General features: G+C 51.6%; 2 protein-coding genes across 2 annotated transcripts in view; one reads left to right on the top strand and one right to left on the bottom strand.

Moving 5' to 3' along the window:
• The window catches only part of LOC142245447 (uncharacterized), a 72,898-nt gene extending 58,219 nt beyond the window's left edge, over positions 1 to 14,679 (bottom strand). The window contains exon 1 of the mRNA XM_075318156.1: positions 14,600 to 14,679. The gene's annotated coding sequence lies outside the window, so the exon portion shown is untranslated. The remainder of the gene's footprint in view (positions 1 to 14,599) is intronic.
• The window catches only part of LOC142245472 (uncharacterized), a 361,830-nt gene that overhangs the window by 107,325 nt on the left and 235,904 nt on the right, over positions 1 to 18,601 (top strand).

Genomic DNA, 18,601 nt, shown 5'->3' with positions numbered 1-18,601 from the left:
ATATTTTTATTTTCAATATTATGTTGCGAATCCTTTGGAGGCAATCACTGCCTTAAGTCTGGAACCCATGGACATCACCAAACGCTGGGTTTCCTCCTTCTTAATGCTTTCCCTGGCCTTTACAGCCGCAGCCTTCAGGTCTTGCTTGTTTGTGGGTCTTTCCGTCTTAAGTCTGGATTTGAGCAAGTGAAATGCATGCTCAATTGGGTTAAGATCTGGTGATTGACTTGGCCATTGCAGAATGTTCCACTCTTTTGCACTCATGAACTCCTGGGTAGCTTTGGCTGTATGCTTGGGGTCATTGTCCATCTGTACTATGAAGCGCCGTCCGATCAACTTTGCGGCATTTGGCTGAATCTGGGCTGAAAGTATATCCCGGTACACTTCAGAATTCATCCGGCTACTCTTGTCTGCTGTTATGTCATCAATAAACACAAGTGATCCAGTGCCATTGAAAGCCATGCATGCCCATGCCATCACGTTGCCTCCACCATGTTTTACAGAGGATGTGGTGTGCCTTGGATCATGTGCCGTTCCCTTTCTTCTCCAAACTTTTTTCTTCCCATCATTCTGGTACAGGTTGATCTTGGTCTCATCTGTCCATAGAATACTTTTCCAGAACTGAGCTGGCTTCATGAGGTGTTTTTCAGCAAATTTAATTCTGGCCTGTCTATTTTTGTAATTGATGAATGGTTTGCATCTAGATGTGAACCCTTTGTATTTACTTTCATGGAGTCTTCTCTTTACAGTTGACTTAGAGACAGATACACCTACTTCACTGAGAGTGTTCTGGACTTCAGTTGATGTTGTGAACGGGTTCTTCTTCACCAAAGAAAGTATGCGGCGATCATCCACCACTGTTGTCATCCGTGGACGCCCAGGCCTTTTTGAGTTCCCAAGCTCACCAGTCAATTCCTTTTTTCTCAGAAAGTACCCGACTGTTGATTTTGCTACTCCAAGCATGTCTGCTATCTCTCTGATGGATTTTTTCTTTTTTTTCAGCCTCAGGATGTTCTGCTTCATCTCAATTGAGAGTTCCTTAGACCGCATGTTGTCTGGTCACAGCAACAGCTTCCAAATGCAAAACCACAAACCTGTAATCAATCCCAGACCTTTTAACTACTTCATTGTTTACAGGTTAACAAGGGAGACGCCTTCAGAGTTAATTGCAGCCCTTAGAGTCCCTTGTCCAATTACTTTTGGTCCCTTGAAAAAGAGGAGGCTATGCATTACAGAGCTATGATTCCTAAACCCTTTCTCCGATTTGGATGTGAAAACTCTCATATTGCAGCTGGGAGTGTGCACTTTCAGCCCATATTATATATATAATTGTATTTCTGAACATGTTTTTGTAAACAGCTAAAATAACAAAACTTGTGTCACTGTCCAAATATTTCTGGACCTAACTGTATATAGTATAATGGGCCTCACATAGTCCTCCATTTAGTATAATGGGCCGCACATAGTAATGGGCCTCAAATACTCCTCCATATAGTATAATGGGCCTCACTTAGGCGGGCTTTGCACGCTGCGACATCGCAAGCCGATGCTTGCGATGCTGCAGCGATAGTCCCCGCCCCCGTCGCAGGTGCGATATCTTGTGATCGCTGCCGTAGCGAACATTGTAGTTACGGCAGCTTCACATGTACTCACCTGTCCTGCGACGTCGCTCTGGCCGGCGACCCGCCTCCTTCCTAAGGGGGCAGGCCGTGCGGCGTCACAGCGACGTCACACGGCAGGTGGCCAATAGCAGCGGAGGGGCGGAGATGAGCAGGATGTAAAACACCCCGCCCACCTCCGTTCTTCTCATTGCAGCCGGGAGGCAGGTAAGGTGATGTTCCTCGCTCCTGCGGCTTCACACACAGCGATGTGTGCTGCCGCAGGAACGAGGAACAACATCGTACCTGTCGCTGCACCGGCATTATGGAAATGACCGACACTGCACCGATGATACGATAACGACGCTTTTGCGCTCATTCATCATATCATCTAGCATTTACACGCTGCGATATCGACTGCGACGCCGGATGTGCGTCACTTTCGATTTGACCCCATCGACATCGCACGTGCGATATCGCAACGGGCAAAGCCGCCCTTAGTCCTCCATATAGTATAATGGGCCTCACTTAGTCCTCCATATAGTATAATGGGCCTCACTTAGTCCTCCATATAGTATAATGGGCCTCACTTAGTCCTCCATATAGTATAATGGGCCTCACTTAGTCCTCCATATAGTATAATGGGCCTCACTTAGTCCTCCATATAGTAAAATGGGCCTCACTTAGTCCTCCATATAGTATAATGGGCCTCACTTAGTCCTCCATATAGTATAATGGGCCTCACATAGTCCTCCATATAGTATAATGGGCCTCAAATAGTCCGTCATAGAGAATAATGGGCCTCACATAGTCTTCCATATAGTATAATGGGCCTCACATAGTCCTTTATATAGTATAATGGGCCTCACTTAGTCCTTCATATAGTATAATGGGCCTCACATAGTCCTTCATATAGTATAATGGGCCTCACATAGCCCGATATACAGCTTGAATCCTACATAGTCCTCCACATCATCTAATGCACCCCATAGTCCTCCATGTACTATAATACACTCCCCATATTCCTCCACATAGCGTTATGCACCCCCACTTGTTTTCACCGGAGAACCTCTATGAGTGCATATTTGCTACTTTGCAATAATCATAGGACAGGAAGGGGTTAAGCTTTCTAGTATTTAATCTCTATTGGAAAGAAATCATTTTCCCCATATTGATATCAGAGAGAAAAAGTGACCTCACAACACCATCCACCATACCAAGACCAATAATACCAAATACAACGGGGAAATACCGCCACACCGTGACCAGACCACATATTACCACCACACAGTGATCGAACACAACCACATACAAGGGAGAAATACCGCCACACTATTACCAAACATATTAGCACCACATAGTGACCGAATACAACCACATACAAGGGAGAAATACTGCAACACTATGACCAGACCACATATTGACCAAATAATATCATATACAAGAGAGAAAAACTACCACACCGTTACCAGAAAACATATTACCACCACATAGTGACCGAATACAACCCCATACAAGGGAGAAATACCGTAACTCCATGACCAGACCACATAATGAACGAATAATACCACAAACAAGTGAAAAATACTGCAACACTGTGATCAAACCACATAGGGGCTAAATAATACTGCATACAAGAGAGAAATACCACCATACTATGACCAGACCGTATATTACATCGACATAGTGACTAAATACAACTACATACAAGGGTCAAATACATACACCCCCATGACCAGACCACATAGTGACTGAACAATGCTACAATAATGATCGTGAATAAAAACCACAATACTAATAACACTATTATCACGATCAGTGCCATTATACACAGGAGCTCTGTATATAGTGTTAGTGTATATGTACTACAGTCATCACTGGTGACATTATACACAGGAATTCTGTATATAGTGTACAAGTAATGCAGTGATCACCATTGACAAACACAAGAGCTCTGTATATAAACTATAGTGTGTGTGTGTGTGTGTATGTACACAAGTAATACACTGACTTACCAGTGACGATATACACAGGAGCTCTGTATATAGTATATGTGGATAGTGTACAGGTAATACAGTGATCACCAGTGACATTATACACAGGCGCTCTGTATATAGTGTCAGTGTACAGTCATGGCCAAAAGTTTTGGTAATGCTACAAATATTAATTTTTACAAAGTCTACTTCTTCAGTGTTTCTAATGGCAATTTGCATATATTCCAGAATGTCATGAAGAGTGATCAGCTTCACAGCAATTACTTGCAAAGTCAATATTGGCTAAGAAAATGAAATTTAACCCCCAAAACACATTTCAACATCATTGCATTCCTGCCTTAAAAGGAGAGGCTAACATTGTTTTAGTGATTGTTCCAGTAACACAGGTGTGGGTGTTGATGAGGACAGGGCTGGTGATCAATCAGTCATGATTAAGTAAGAATGACACCCCTGGACACTTTAAAAGGAGGCTGGTGCTTGGTATCATTGTTTCTCTTCAGTTAACCATGGTTATCTCTAAAGAAACACGTGCAGCCATCATTGCTCTGCACAAAAATGGCCTAACAGGGAAGAGTATTGCAGCTACAAAGATTTCACCTCAGTCAACAATCTATCGCATCATCAAGAACTTCAAGGAGAGAGCTTCCATTGTTGCCGGCACTGACAACGTGAGAGCGGGGACGCTAGTAACGAAGGTAAATATTGGGTAACCTAGGTAAGGGCTTCTTGGTTACCCGATGTTTACTGTGGTTACCAGCGTCCGCAGAAGCCGGCTCCTGCTGCCTGCACACGTAGCAGAGTACACATCGGGTAATTAACCCGATGTGTACTGTGGCTAGGTGTGCAGGGAGCCAGCACTAAGCGGTGTGCGCTGGTAACCAAGGTAAATATTGGGTTTGTTACCCGATATTTACCTTAGTTACCAAGCGCAGCATCTTCCACGCGGCGCTGGGGGCTGGTCACTGGTTGCTGGTGAGCTCACCAGCAACTCGTGTAGCGATGCTCCAGCGATCCCTGCCAGGTCAGGTTGCTGGTGGGATCGCTGGAGTGTCGCTAGTGTGACATCTCACCAGCGACCTCCTAGCAACTTACCAGCGATCCCTATCAGGTTGGATCGTTGTTGGGATCGCTGGTAAGTTGTTTAGTGTGACTGGGCCTTAACATGGGAACAGGTTAGATTCTTCATCAAAAATGATATTTAAATATGTACAATGCCAAACAAAGCAAAAACTCATCAAGAAAAACAAAAGTTTAATTGGATTAATTGATAAATGTAATAATGGTACTTAAAAACATTTGTCTAGGAATGTGTGGAGCTGCAGATTTGACATTATCTCTCCTTTCTACAAGTCTGTTTGTTTAATGTTTGTTGGGGAGGGGAGGGATGGGAGGGGGGTAGAGGCTGGGTAGCCTCCAATGTTCATTTGGTTGTAACTTGTAAAACTTTAATAAAAACATTTAATTAAAAAAAAAACCCTGAGGGCAACAGATCATGTGAAAATATAATTTTTGTGTCATTCCCAAAACTTTTGGCCATGACTGTACTAGTAATACAGTGATCACCGGTGACAATATAGATAGGAATTCTGTATATAGTGTACAAGTAGTACAGTGACCGACATTGACATTATACACAGGGGCTCTGTATATAGTGTACATATATATATATATATACATACATACCTAAATATACAGGCATGAACACACAAGAAAACATGCACACAGACATAAAGTATGCAGGTGGCTTATTACCACCGTGCTTCATGTTTTCCCCACACAGACCACTGAGGCCCCAGCCCTGCTCGCGGAGAGCTACACTATCAGCGCTGCCCCCACTCTATCAGCCCCAGTAAGACGCGGCAGCGGCAGCCTCCACAATCCCTGGCCGCACACCGCGAGTGGCGTAGTCATATTTTATTAAAATTCCTTTTTGTTTGGACCAGCCCCCAGGGCCACGGGACCAGGCATCGGCCACGACCACGATCCCCACCGAGTACTACCAGCCTGGGTCCCGGGTACCCCATTGCCCTGGGGAACCACTCACACATAGATACGCACGTGCATGTACACAAAGACACGCACACATATGTAGACATCCAAACAGGCAAACACATGCACAGACACGTACACATACATAGACAAACAGGCACAAGCCTGCACACACTGTATGTGGTGTGTGTATGTGGTGCGTGTGTGTGTGGTGTGTGTGTGTGGTGTGTGTGTACGTGGACACACATGTAGGCACATACATGCACACAGAACACAAATGCAGGCACAAATACATAGACACACACACACACGTACACACACACGTACACAGATATATACTCACTAATATAAACAGACTATATATACAGAAACATACACACATATTAGGGGCGCTATTAACTTCCCCTGCTGGTCTCCGGTCTGGCCTGCAGGCTCCATTACAGATCCTCTCTGGCGGGAAGCTACAGTGCAGGGTGCACTGCGTGACGTCACACGGCAGCGTCTGTTAACTGTGACACGACCGAGGCAGCACACGAACCATTAGGGTATGTGCGCACGCTGTGTTTTTTTTCCGCGTTTTTGTACGTTTTTCGGGTGCGTTTTTGGCCTCAAAACTGCATGCACTTCCTTCCTCAGCAAAGTCTAAGAGATTTCATTTTTGCTGTCCACACAGTGAAGTTTTGTTTGAGGTACGTTTTTGTGGTGAGATGTCACATATCAATTATTTCTGCATTTTTGCCAGCCTTTTTCACCCAAGTAATGCATTGCAAAAAACGCAGGAACAAAAACGCAGCAAAAAACGCATAAAAACGCATACGGTTTTTAGATCTGTTTTTACCGCGGGTGCGTTTTTGTGCGGCCAAAAAACTCTGCATCTTTGTGGTCATAAAAAAAGGCAACATGCGCACATACACTTACAGGCGCAGTGCTGTGTCGAGCTGTCAGACAGCACAGACGCCAGCGGGACAATGATGAGAAGGGAGCGCTGCGCTCGGTCTCATCATTGCTTTCAAGTACGATCGGGGGGTGCCCGGAGCTGGAGCTGGCACCGCGGGCAGCCGTCGCAGGCCCCCCCCCAGCTCACGGGTCCCATAGTAGTGGTGTGGTCTGCCTCTATTGACGGTACGCCTCTGGTCCCATGTATTGTCACAGATAACACAATGATTACACACAACAACAGAACCAAACCAAAGTGTAAAGATACCTGCAACATGGAGGAAAAAACAAGTGCATTGTCTGGAAACTGCTGATCACAGAATTGTGCACCGTGTTGTTGTAATATCATAGACCACGTTCCCCCCCTACATTCAGGAATTTACTCCAGTCTCTCTCTTCCCTCCTGTCTCTCTCTTCCCTCCTGTCTCTCTCTTCCCTCCTGTCTCTCTCTTCCCTCCTGTCTCTCTCTTCCCTCCTGTCTCTCTCTTCCCTCCTGTCTCTCTCTCTTCCCTCCTGTCTCTCTCTACCCTCCTGTCTCTCTCTTCCCTCCTGTCTCTCTCTTCCCTCCTGTCTCTCTCTTCCCTCCTGTCTCTCTCTTCCCTCCTTCCTCTCTCTTCCCTCCTTCCTCTCTCTTCCCTCCAGTCTCTCTCTTCCCTCCTGTCTCTCTCTTCCCTCCTGTCTCTCTCTTCCCTCCAGTCTCTCTCTTCCCTCCAGTCTCTCTCTTCCCTCCAGTCTCTCTCTTCCCTCCAGTCTCTCTCTTCCCTCCTGTCTCTCTCTTCCCTCCAGTCTCTCTCTTCCCTCCAGTCTCTCTCTTCCCTCCAGTCTCTCTCTTCCCTCCAGTCTCTCTCTTCCCTCCTGTCTCTCTCTCTTCCCTCCTGTCTCTCTCTCTTCCCTCCAGTCTCTCTCTTCCCTCCAGTCTCTCTCTTCCCTCCAGTCTCTCTCTTCCCTCCTGTCTCTCTCTTCCCTCCTGTCTCTCTCTTCCCTCCAGTCTCTCTCTTCCCTCCAGTCTCTCTCTTCCCTCCTGTCTCTCTCTTCCCTCCTGTCTCTCTCTTCCCTCCAGTCTCTCTCTTCCCTCCAGTCTCTCTCTTCCCTCCAGTCTCTCTCTTCCGTCCTGTCTCTCTCTCTTCCCTCCTGTCTCTCTCTCTTCCCTCCAGTCTCTCTCTTCCCTCCAGTCTCTCTCTTCCCTCCAGTCTCTCTCTTCCCTCCTGTCTCTCTCTTCCCTCCTGTCTCTCTCTTCCCTCCTGTCTCTCTCTTCCCTCCGGTCTCTCTCTTCCCTCCTGTCTCTCTCTTCCCTCCTGTCTCTCTCTTCCCTCCTGTCTCTCTCTTCCCTCCAGTCTCTCTCTTCCCTCCAGTCTCTCTCTTCCCTCCAGTCTCTCTCTTCCCTCCAGTCTCTCTCTTCCCTCCAGTCTCTCTCTTCCCTCCTGTCTCTCTCTTCCCTCCAGTCTCTCTCTTCCCTCCAGTCTCTCTCTTCCCTCCTGTCTCTCTCTTCCCTCCTGTCTCTCTCTTCCCTCCTGTCTCTCTCTTCCCTCCTGTCTCTCTCTTCCCTCCAGTCTCTCTCTTCCCTCCAGTCTCTCTCTTCCCTCCTGTCTCTCTCTTCCCTCCTGTCTCTCTCTTCCCTCCTGTCTCTCTCTTCCCTCCTGTCTCTCTCTTCCCTCCTGTCTCTCTCTCTTCCCTCCTGTCTCTCTCTCTTCCCTCCTGTCTCTCTCTCTTCCCTCCTGTCTCTCTCTTCCCTCCTGTCTCTCTCTTCCCTCCTGTCTCTTTCTTCCCTCCTGTCTCTCTCTTCCCTCCAGTCTCTCTCTTCCCTCCAGTCTCTCTCTTCCCTCCTGTCTCTCTCTCTTCCCTCCTGTCTCTCTCTCTTCCCTCCTGTCTCTCTCTTCCCTCCTGTCTCTCTCTCCCCTCCTGTCTCTCTCTTCCCTCCTGTCTCTCTCTTCCCTCCAGTCTCTCTCTTCCCTCCTGTCTCTCTCTCTTCCCTCCTGTCTCTCTCTCTTCCCTCCTGTCTCTCTCTTCCCTCCTGTCTCTCTCTCTTCCCTCCTGTCTCTCTCTCTCTTCCCTCCTGTCTCTCTCTTCCCTGCTGTCTCTCTCTCTTCCCTCCTGTCTCTCCCTCTTCCCTCCTGTCTCTCTCTTCCCTCCTGTCTCTCTCTTCCCTCCAGTCTCTCTCTCTTCCCTCCTGTCTCTCTCTCTTCCCTCCTGTCTCTCTCTTCCCTCCAGTCTCTCTCTCCCCTCCTGTCTCTCTCTCCCCTCCTGTCTCTCTCTCCCCTCCAGTCTCTCTCTTCCCTCCAGTCTCTCTCTCCCCTCCTGTCTCTCTCTCCCCTCCAGTCTCTCTCTCCCCTCCAGTCTCTCTCTTCCCTCCAGTCTCTCTCTCCCCTCCTGTCTCTCTCTCCCCTCCTGTCTCTCTCTTCCCTCCTGTCTCTCTCTTCCCTCCTGTCTCTCTCTTCCCTCCTGTCTCTCTCTCTTCCCTCCTGTCTCTCTCTCCCCTCCTGTCTCTCTCTCCCCTCCTGTCTCTCTCTCCCCTCCTGTCTCTCTCTTCCCTCCTGTCTCTCTCTTCCCTCCTGTCTCTCTCTCCCCTCCTGTCTCTCTCTCCCCTCCAGTCTCTCTCTTCCCTCCTGTCTCTCTCTCCCCTCCTGTCTCTCTCTTCCCTCCTGTCTCTCTCTTCCCTCCAGTCTCTCTCTTCCCTCCTGTCTCTCTCTCTTCCCTCCTGTCTCTCTCTCTTCCCTCCTGTCTCTCTCTTCCCTCCTGTCTCTCTCTCTTCCCTCCTGTCTCTCTCTCTCTTCCCTCCTGTCTCTCTCTTCCCTGCTGTCTCTCTCTCTTCCCTCCTGTCTCTCCCTCTTCCCTCCTGTCTCTCTCTTCCCTCCTGTCTCTCTCTTCCCTCCAGTCTCTCTCTCTTCCCTCCTGTCTCTCTCTCTTCCCTCCTGTCTCTCTCTTCCCTCCAGTCTCTCTCTCCCCTCCTGTCTCTCTCTCCCCTCCTGTCTCTCTCTCCCCTCCAGTCTCTCTCTTCCCTCCAGTCTCTCTCTCCCCTCCTGTCTCTCTCTCCCCTCCAGTCTCTCTCTCCCCTCCAGTCTCTCTCTTCCCTCCAGTCTCTCTCTCCCCTCCTGTCTCTCTCTCCCCTCCTGTCTCTCTCTTCCCTCCTGTCTCTCTCTTCCCTCCTGTCTCTCTCTTCCCTCCTGTCTCTCTCTCTTCCCTCCTGTCTCTCTCTCCCCTCCTGTCTCTCTCTCCCCTCCTGTCTCTCTCTCCCCTCCAGTCTCTCTCTTCCCTCCAGTCTCTCTCTTCCCTCCAGTCTCTCTCTCCCCTCCTGTCTCTCTCTTCCCTCCTGTCTCTCTCTTCCCTCCTGTCTCTCTCTCCCCTCCTGTCTCTCTCTCCCCTCCAGTCTCTCTCTCCCCTCCTGTCTCTCTCTCCCCTCCTGTCTCTCTCTTCCCTCCTGTCTCTCTCTTCCCTCCTGTCTCTCTCTCCCCTCCTGTCTCTCTCTCCCCTCCAGTCTCTCTCTCCCCTCCTGTCTCTCTCTCCCCTCCAGTCTCTCTCTCCCCTCCTGTCTCTCTCTCCCCTCCTGTCTCTCTCTCCCCTCCAGTCTCTCTCTTCCCTCCAGTCTCTCTCTCCCCTCCTGTCTCTCTCTTCCCTCCTGTCTCTCTCTTCCCTCCTGTCTCTCTCTTCCCTCCTGTCTCTCTCTTCCCTCCTGTCTCTCTCTCCCCTCCTGTCTCTCTCTTCCCTCCTGTCTCTCTCTTCCCTCCAGTCTCTCTCTTCCCTCCTGTCTCTCTCTCTTCCCTCCTGTCTCTCTCTTCCCTCCAGTCTCTCTCTCCCCTCCTGTCTCTCTCTCCCCTCCTGTCTCTCTCTCCCCTCCAGTCTCTCTCTTCCCTCCAGTCTCTCTCTCCCCTCCAGTCTCTCTCTCCCCTCCTGTCTCTCTCTTCCCTCCTGTCTCTCTCTTCCCTCCTGTCTCTCTCTTCCCTCCTGTCTCTCTCTTCCCTCCTGTCTCTCTCTCCCCTCCTGTCTCTCTCTTCCCTCCTGTCTCTCTCTTCCCTCCAGTCTCTCTCTTCCCTCCTGTCTCTCTCTTCCCTCCTGTCTCTCTCTTCCCTCCTGTCTCTCCCTCTCTTCCCTCCTGTCTCTCCCTTCCCTCCTGTCTCTCTCTTCCCTTCAGTCTCTCTCTTCCCTCCTGTCCCTCTCTTCCCTCCTGTCCCTCTCTTCCCTCCTGTCTCTCTCTTCCCTCCTGTCTCTCTCTTCCCTCCTGTCTCTCTCTTCCCTCCTGTCTCTCTCTTCCCTCCAGTCTCTCTCTTCCCTCCTATCTCTCTTCCCTCCTGTCCTCCTCTCCTCTCTTCCCTCCTGTCTCTCTCTTCCCTCCTGTCTCTCTCCCTCCTCTCTCTCCCTCCTGTCTCTCTCTTCCCTCCTTCTCCTCTCCTTCTCTCTCTCCTCCCTCCTCTCTCCCTCCCTCCTGTCTCTCCCCTCCTGTCTCTCTCCCTCCTGTCTCTCTCTCTCTCTCCTCCAGTCTCTCTCTTCCCTCCTGTCTCTCTCTCTTCCCTCCTGTCTCTCTCTCTTCCCTCCTGTCTCTCTCTTCCCTCCTGTCTCTCTCTCTTCCCTCCTGTCTCTCTCTCTCTTCCCTCCTGTCTCTCTCTTCCCTGCTGTCTCTCTCTCTTCCCTCCTGTCTCTCCCTCTTCCCTCCTGTCTCTCTCTTCCCTCCTGTCTCTCTCTTCCCTCCTGTCTCTCTCTCTTCCCTCCAGTCTCTCTCTCCCCTCCTGTCTCTCTCTCCCCTCCTGTCTCTCTCTCCCCTCCAGTCTCTCTCTTCCCTCCAGTCTCTCTCTCCCCTCCTGTCTCTCTCTCCCCTCCAGTCTCTCTCTTCCCTCCAGTCTCTCTCTCCCCTCCTGTCTCTCTCTCCCCTCCTGTCTCTCTCTCCCCTCCTGTCTCTCTCTTCCCTCCTGTCTCTCTCTTCCCTCCTGTCTCTCTCTCTTCCCTCCTGTCTCTCTCCCCCTCCTGTCTCTCTCTCCCCTCCTGTCTCTCTCTCCCCTCCAGTCTCTCTCTTCCCTCCAGTCTCTCTCTTCCCTCCAGTCTCTCTCTTCCCTCCAGTCTCTCTCTTCCCTCCAGTCTCTCTCTCCCCTCCTGTCTCTCTCTTCCCTCCTGTCTCTCTCTTCCCTCCTGTCTCTCTCTCCCCTCCTGTCTCTCTCTCCCCTCCAGTCTCTCTCTCCCCTCCTGTCTCTCTCTCCCCTCCTGTCTCTCTCTCCCCTCCAGTCTCTCTCTTCCCTCCAGTCTCTCTCTCCCCTCCTGTCTCTCTCTTCCCTCCTGTCTCTCTCTTCCCTCCTGTCTCTCTCTTCCCTCCTGTCTCTCTCTTCCCTCCTGTCTCTCTCTCCCCTCCTGTCTCTCTCTTCCCTCCTGTCTCTCTCTTCCCTCCAGTCTCTCTCTTCCCTCCTGTCTCTCTCTCTTCCCTCCTGTCTCTCTCTTCCCTCCAGTCTCTCTCTCCCCTCCTGTCTCTCTCTCCCCTCCTGTCTCTCTCTCCCCTCCAGTCTCTCTCTTCCCTCCAGTCTCTCTCTCCCCTCCAGTCTCTCTCTCCCCTCCTGTCTCTCTCTTCCCTCCTGTCTCTCTCTTCCCTCCTGTCTCTCTCTTCCCTCCTGTCTCTCTCTTCCCTCCAGTCTCTCTCTTCCCTCCTGTCTCTCTCTTCCCTCCTGTCTCTCTCTTCCCTCCTGTCTCTCCCTCTCTTCCCTCCTGTCTCTCCCTTCCCTCCTGTCTCTCTCTTCCCTTCAGTCTCTCTCTTCCCTCCTGTCCCTCTCTTCCCTCCTGTCCCTCTCTTCCCTCCTGTCTCTCTCTTCCCTCCTGTCTCTCTCTTCCCTCCTGTCTCTCTCTTCCCTCCTGTCTCTCTCTTCCCTCCAGTCTCTCTCTTCCCTCCTATCTCTCTTCCCTCCTGTCTCTCCCTCTCTTCCCTCCTGTCTCTCCCTTCCCTCCTGTCTCTCTCTTCCCTCCTGTCTCTCTCTTCCCTCCTGTCTCTCTCTTCCCTCCTGTCTCTCTATTCCCTCCTGTCTCTCTCTTCCCTCCAGTCTCTCTCTTCCCTCCTGTCTCTCTCTTCCCTCCTGTCTCTCTCTTCCCTCCTGTCTCTCTCTTCCCTCCTGTCTCTCTCTCTTCCCTCCTGTCTCTCTCTTCCCTCCTGTCCCTCTCTTCCCTCCTGTCTCTCTCTTCCCTCCTGTCTCTCTCTTCCCTCCTGTCTCTCTCTTCCCTCCTGTCTCTCTCTTCCCTCCTGTCTCTCTCTTCCCTCCTATCTCTCTTCCCTCCTGTCTCTCCCTCTCTTCCCTCCTGTCTCTCTCTTCCCTCCTGTCTCTCCCTCTCTTCCCTCCTTTCTCTCTTCCCTCCTGTCTCTCCCTCTCTTCCCTCCTGTCTCTCTCTTCCCTCCTGTCTCTCCCTCTCTTCCCTCCTGTCTCTCTCTTCCCTCCTGTCTCTCTTCCCTCCTGTCTCTCTCTTCCCTCCTGTCTCTCTCTTCCCTCCTGTCTCTCTCTTGCCTCCTGTCTCTCTCTTGCCTCCTGTCTCTCTTCCCTCCTGTCTCTCCCTCTCTTCCCTCCTGTCTCTCCCTTCCCTCCTGTCTCTCTCTTCCTTCCTGTCTCTCTCTTCCCTCCTGTCTCTCTCTTCCCTCCTGTCTCTCCCTCTCTTCCCTCCTGTCTCTCTCTTCCCTCCTGTCTCTCCCTCTCTTCCCTCCTGTCTCTCCCTTCCCTCCTGTCTCTCTCTTCCCTTCAGTCTCTCTCTTCCCTCCTGTCCCTCTCTTCCTTCCTGTCCCTCTCTTCCCTCCTGTCTCTCTTCCCTCCTGTCTCTCTCTTCCCTCCTGTCTCTCTCTTCCCTCCAGTCTCTCTCTTCCCTCCTATCTCTCTTCCCTCCTGTCTCTCCCTCTCTTCCCTCCTGTCTCTCCCTTCCCTCCTGTCTCTCTCTCTTCCCTCCTGTCTCTCTCTCTTCCCTCCTGTCTCTCTCTTCCCTCCTGTCTCTCTCTTCCCTCCAGTCTCTCTCTTCCCTCCTATCTCTCTTCCCTCCTGTCTCTCCCTCTCTTCCCTCCTGTCTCTCCCTTCCCTCCTGTCTCTCTCTCTTCCCTCCTGTCTCTCTCTCTTCCCTCCTGTCTCTCTCTTCCCTCCTGTCTCTCTCTTCCCTCCTGTCTCTCTCTTCCCTCCTGTCTCTCTCTTCCCTCCTGTCTCTCCCTCTCTTCCCTCCTGTCTCTCTCTTCCCTTCAGTCTCTCTCTTCCCTCCTGTCCCTCTCTTCCCTCCTGTCCCTCTCTTCCCTCCTGTCTCTCTCTTCCCTCCTGTCTCTCTCTTCCCTCCTGTCTCTCTCTTCCCTCCTGTCTCTCTCTTCCCTCCTGTCTCTCTCTTCCCTCCTGTCTCTCTCTTCCCTCCTGTCTCTCTTCCCTCCTGTCTCTCTCTTCCCTCCTGTCTCTCTTCCCTCCTGTCTCTCTTCCCTCCTGTCTCTCTCTTCCCTCCTGTCTCTCTTCCCTCCTGTCTCTCTTCCCTCCTGTCTCTCTCTTCCCTCCTGTCTCTCTTCCCTCCTGTCTCTCCCTCTCTTCCCTCCTGTCTCTCCCTTCCCTCCTGTCTCTCTCTTCCCTCCTGTCTCTCTCTTCCCTCCTGTCTCTCCCTCTCTTTCCTCCTGTCTCTCCCTTCCCTCCTGTCTCTCTCTTCCCTCCTGTCTCTCTCTTCCCTCCTGTCTCTCCCTCTCTTCCCTCCTGTCTCTCCCTTCCCTCCTGTCTCTCTCTTCCCTCCTGTCTCTCTCTTCCCTCCTGTCTCTCCCTCTCTTTCCTCCTGTCTCTCCCTTCCCTCCTGTCTCTCTCTTCCCTCCTGTCCCTCTCTTCCCTCCTGTCTCTCTCTTCCCTCCTGTCTCTCTCTTCCCTCCTGTCTCTCTCTCTCTTCCCTCCTGTCTCTCTCTTCCCTCCTGTCTCTCTTCCCTCCTGTCTCTCTCTTCCCTCCTGTCTCTCTCTCTTCCCTCCGGTCTCTCTCTTCCCTCCTGTCTCTCTCTTCCCTCCTGTCTCTCTCTCTTCCCTCCTGTCTCTCTCTTCCCTCCTGTCTCTCTCTTCCCTCCTGTCTCTCCCTTCCCTCCTGTCTCTCTCTTCCCTCCTGTCTCTCTTTTCCCTCCAGTCTCTCTCTTACCTTCTGTCTCTGATGTCAGCTCTCGCTTGTGTCTGCTGTCTCTCCTTACAGTCTTTCCTCTTTCTCCTTTTCCTGCTGTCTCTTTCTCCTCTTCTGCCATGTGGCTGTACAGTATGTGCAGCTGTTGGAGGAGGGTGAGGGGCTGCTCTGCTGACTGCAGCTGTCCTGAGTCTTCAGTTCTCTCCCTGTGGCGTCAGAACAAGCACAAATGGAGTAAAATGATACATAATAGTAATGCAAATTCATATATTACAATGAGGTCGCATATAATCACAGAAAAAAAACAACTAAAACTACCCCAGAGTACTCAAAATTAATACTAATCATATACCACAGTTGGAATAGTTTTCTAATGCAATTTTATTTGTACAAAGAACACAAAGTGCAAAGGAGCATGTTAAAAACACTAAAAAGCAGAGCAGTGTGGTCAAACCCAGTGGTTTCAAGTGATACATAGATACGGTTTTACCGCGGGTGCATTTTTGTGCGGCCAAAAAACGCTGCATCTTTGTGGTCATAAAAAAAGGTAACGTGTGCACATACACTTACAGGCGCAGTGCTGTGTCGAGCTGTCAGACAGCAGAGACACCAGAGGGACAATAATGATAAGGTGCGCTCAGTCTCATCATTGCTTTCAAGTGTGATCCGGGGTGGGGGTGCCCGGAGCTGGAGCTGACACCGCGGGCAGCCGTCGCAGGCCCCCCAGCTCACGGGCCCCATAGTAGTGGTGTGGCCTGCCTCTATTGACGGTACGCCTCTGGTCCCATGTATTGTCACAGATAACACAATGATTACACACGGCAACAGAACCAAACCAAAGTGTAAAGATACCTGCAACATGGAGGAAAAAAAAGTGCATCGCCTGGAAACTGCTGATCACAGTCTCTCTTCCCTCCTGTCTCTCTCTCTTCCCTCCTGTCTCTCTCTCTTCCCTCCTCTCTCTCTTCCCTCCTGTCTCTCTCTTCCCTCCTGTCTCTCTCTTCCCTCCTGTCTCTCTCTTCCCTCCTGTCTCTCTCTTCCCTCCTGTCTCTCTCTTCCCTCCTGTCTCTCTCTTCCCTCCTGTCTCTCTCTCTTGCCTCCTGTCTCTCTCTTCCCTCCTGTCTCTCTCTTCCCTCCTGTCTCTCTCTTCCCTCCTGTCTCTCTCTTCCCTCCTGTCTTTCTCTCTTCCCTCCTCTCTCTCTTCCCTCCTGTCTCTCTCTCTTCCCTCCTGTCTCTCTCTTCCCTCCTGTCTCTCTCTTCCCTCCTGTCTCTCTCTTCCCTCCTGTCTCTCTCTCTTCCCTCCTGTCTCTCTCTTCCCTCCTGTCTCTCTCTCTTCCCTCCTGTCTCTCTCTTCCCTCCTGTCTCTCTCTTCCCTCCTGTCTCTCTCTTCCCTCCTGTCTCTCTCTTCCCTCCTGTCTTTCTCTCTTCCCTCCTCTCTCTCTTCCCTCCTGTCTCTCTCTCTTCCCTCCTGTCTCTCTCTTCCCTCCTGTCTCTCTCTTCCCTCCTGTCTCTCTCTTCCCTCCTGTCTCTCTCTTCCCTCCTGTCTCTCTCTTCCCTCCTGTCTCTCTCTCCCCTCCTGTCTCTCTCTTCCCTCCTGTCTCTCTCTTCCCTCCTGTCTCTCTCTTCCCTCCTGTCTCTCTCTTCCCTCCTGTCTTTCTCTCTTCCCTCCTCTCTCTCTTCCCTCCTGTCTCTCTCTCCCCTCCTGTCTCTCTCTTCCCTCCTGTCTCTCTCTTCCCTCCTGTCTCTCTCTTCCCTCCTGTCTTTCTCTCTTCCCTCCTCTCTCTCTTCCCTCCTGTCTCTCTCTCTTCCCTCCTGTCTCTCTCTCTTCCCTCCTGTCTCTCTCTTCCCTCCTGTCTCTCTCTTCCCTCCTGTCTCTCTCTCTTCCCTCCTGTCTCTCTCTTCCTTCCTGTCTCTCTCTTCCCTCCTGTCTCTCTCTTCCCTCCTGTCTCTCTCTTCCCTCCTGTCTCTCTCTCTTCCCTCCTGTCTCTCTCTTCCTTCCTGTCTCTCTCTTCCCTCCTGTCTCTCTTCCCTCCTGTCTCTCTCTTCCTTCCTGTCTCTCTCTTCCCTCCTGTCTCTCTCTTCCCTCCTGTCTCTCTCTTCCCTCCTGTCTCTCTCTCTCTTCCCTCTAGTCTCTCTCTTCCCTCCAGTCTCTCTCTCTTCCCTCCAGTCTCTCTCTCTTCCCTCCAGTCTCTCTCTCTTCTCTCCAGTCTCTCTCTCTTCCTTCCTGTCTCTCTCTTCCCTCCAGTCTCTCTTCCCTCCTGTCTTTCCCTCTTCCCTCCTTTCTTTCCCTCTTCCCTCCTGTCTCTCTTTTCTCCTGTCTCTCTCTTCCCTCCAGTCTCTCTCTCTTCCCTCCAGTCTCTCTCTCTTCCCTCCAGTCTCTCTTCCCTCTTCCCTCCTTTCTTTCCCTCTTCCCTCCTGTCTCTCTTTTCTCCTGTCTCTCTCTTCCCTCCTGTCTCTCTCTTCCCTCCTGTCTCTCCCTCTTCCCTCCTGTCTCTCCCTCTTCCCTCCTGTCTCTCCCTCTTCCCTCCTGTCTCTCCCTCTTCCCTCCTGTCTCTCTCTTCCCTCCAGTCTCTCTCTTCCCTCCAGTCTCTCTCTTCCCTCCTGTCTCTCTCTTCCCTCCTGTCTCTCTCTCTTCCCTCCTGTCTCTCTCTTCCCTCCTGTCTTTCTCTCTTCCCTCCTCTCTCTCTTCCCTCCTGTCTCTCTCTCCCCTCCTGTCTCTCTCTTCCCTCCTGTCTCTCTCTTCCCTCCTGTCTCTCTCTTCCCTCCTGTCTTTCTCTCTTCCCTCCTCTCTCTCTTCCCTCCTGTCTCTCTCTCTTCCCTCCTGTCTCTCTCTCTTCCCTCCTGTCTCTCTCTTCCCTCCTGTCTCTCTCTTCCCTCCTGTCTCTCTCTCTTCCCTCCTGTCTCTCTCTTCCTTCCTGTCTCTCTCTTCCCTCCTGTCTCTCTCTTCCCTCCGGTCTCTCTCTTCCCTCCTGTCTCTCTCTTCCCTCCTGTCTCTCTCTTCCCTCCTGTCTCTCTCTCTCTTCCCTCTAGTCTCTCTCTTCCCTCCAGTCTCTCTCTCTTCCCTCCAGTCTCTCTCTCTTCCCTCCAGTCTCTCTCTCTTCTCTCCAGTCTCTCTCTCTTCCTTCCTGTCTCTCTCTTCCCTCCAGTCTCTGTTCCCTCCTGTCTTTCCCTCTTCCCTCCTTTCTTTCCCTCTTCCCTCCTGTCTCTCTTTTCTCCTGTCTCTCTCTTCCCTCCAGTCTCTCTCTCTTCCCTCCAGTCTCTCTCTCTTCCCTCCAGTCTCTCTTCCCTCTTCCCTCCTTTCTTTCCCTCTTCCCTCCTGTCTCTCTTTTCTCCTGTCTCTCTCTTCCCTCCTGTCTCTCTCTTCCCTCCTGTCTCTCCCTCTTCCCTCCTGTCTCTCCCTCTTCCCTCCTGTCTCTCCCTCTTCCCTCCTGTCTCTCCCTCTTCCCTCCTGTCTCTCTCTTCCCTCCAGTCTCTCTCTTCCCTCCTGTCTCTCTCTTCCCTCCTGTCTCTCTCTCTTCCCTCCTGTCTCTCTTCCCTTCTGTCTCTCTCTCTCTTCCCTCCTGTCTCTCTCTCTTCCCTCCTGTCTCTCTCTCTTCCCTCCTGTCTCTCTCTCTTCCCTCCTGTCTCTCTCTCTTCCCTCCTGTCTCTCTCTCTTCCCTCCTGTCTCTCTCTCTTCCCTTCTGTCTCTCTCTCTCTTCCCTCCTGTCTCTCTCTTCCCTCCTGTCTCTCTCTTCCCTCCTGTCTCTCTTCCCTCCTGTCTCTCTCTTCCCTCCTGTCTCTCTCTCTTCCCTCCTGTCTCTCTCTCTTCCCTCCTGTCTCTCTCTCTTCCCTCCTGTCTCTCTCTTCCCTCCCGTCTCTCTCCTCCCTCCTGTCTCTCTCTTCCCTCCTGTCTCTCTTCCCTTCTGTCTCTCTCTCTCTTCCCTCCTGTCTCTCTCTTCCCTCCTGTCTCTCTCTTCCCTCCTGTCTCTCTTCCCTCCTGTCTCTCTCTTCCCTCCTGTCTCTCTCTCTTCCCTCCTGTCTCTC

This window comes from Anomaloglossus baeobatrachus, chromosome 7 (assembly GCF_048569485.1).
Source record: "Anomaloglossus baeobatrachus isolate aAnoBae1 chromosome 7, aAnoBae1.hap1, whole genome shotgun sequence".
NCBI lineage: Eukaryota > Metazoa > Chordata > Amphibia > Anura > Aromobatidae > Anomaloglossus > Anomaloglossus baeobatrachus.
This window is presented reverse-complemented; position numbering and strand designations above follow the sequence as displayed.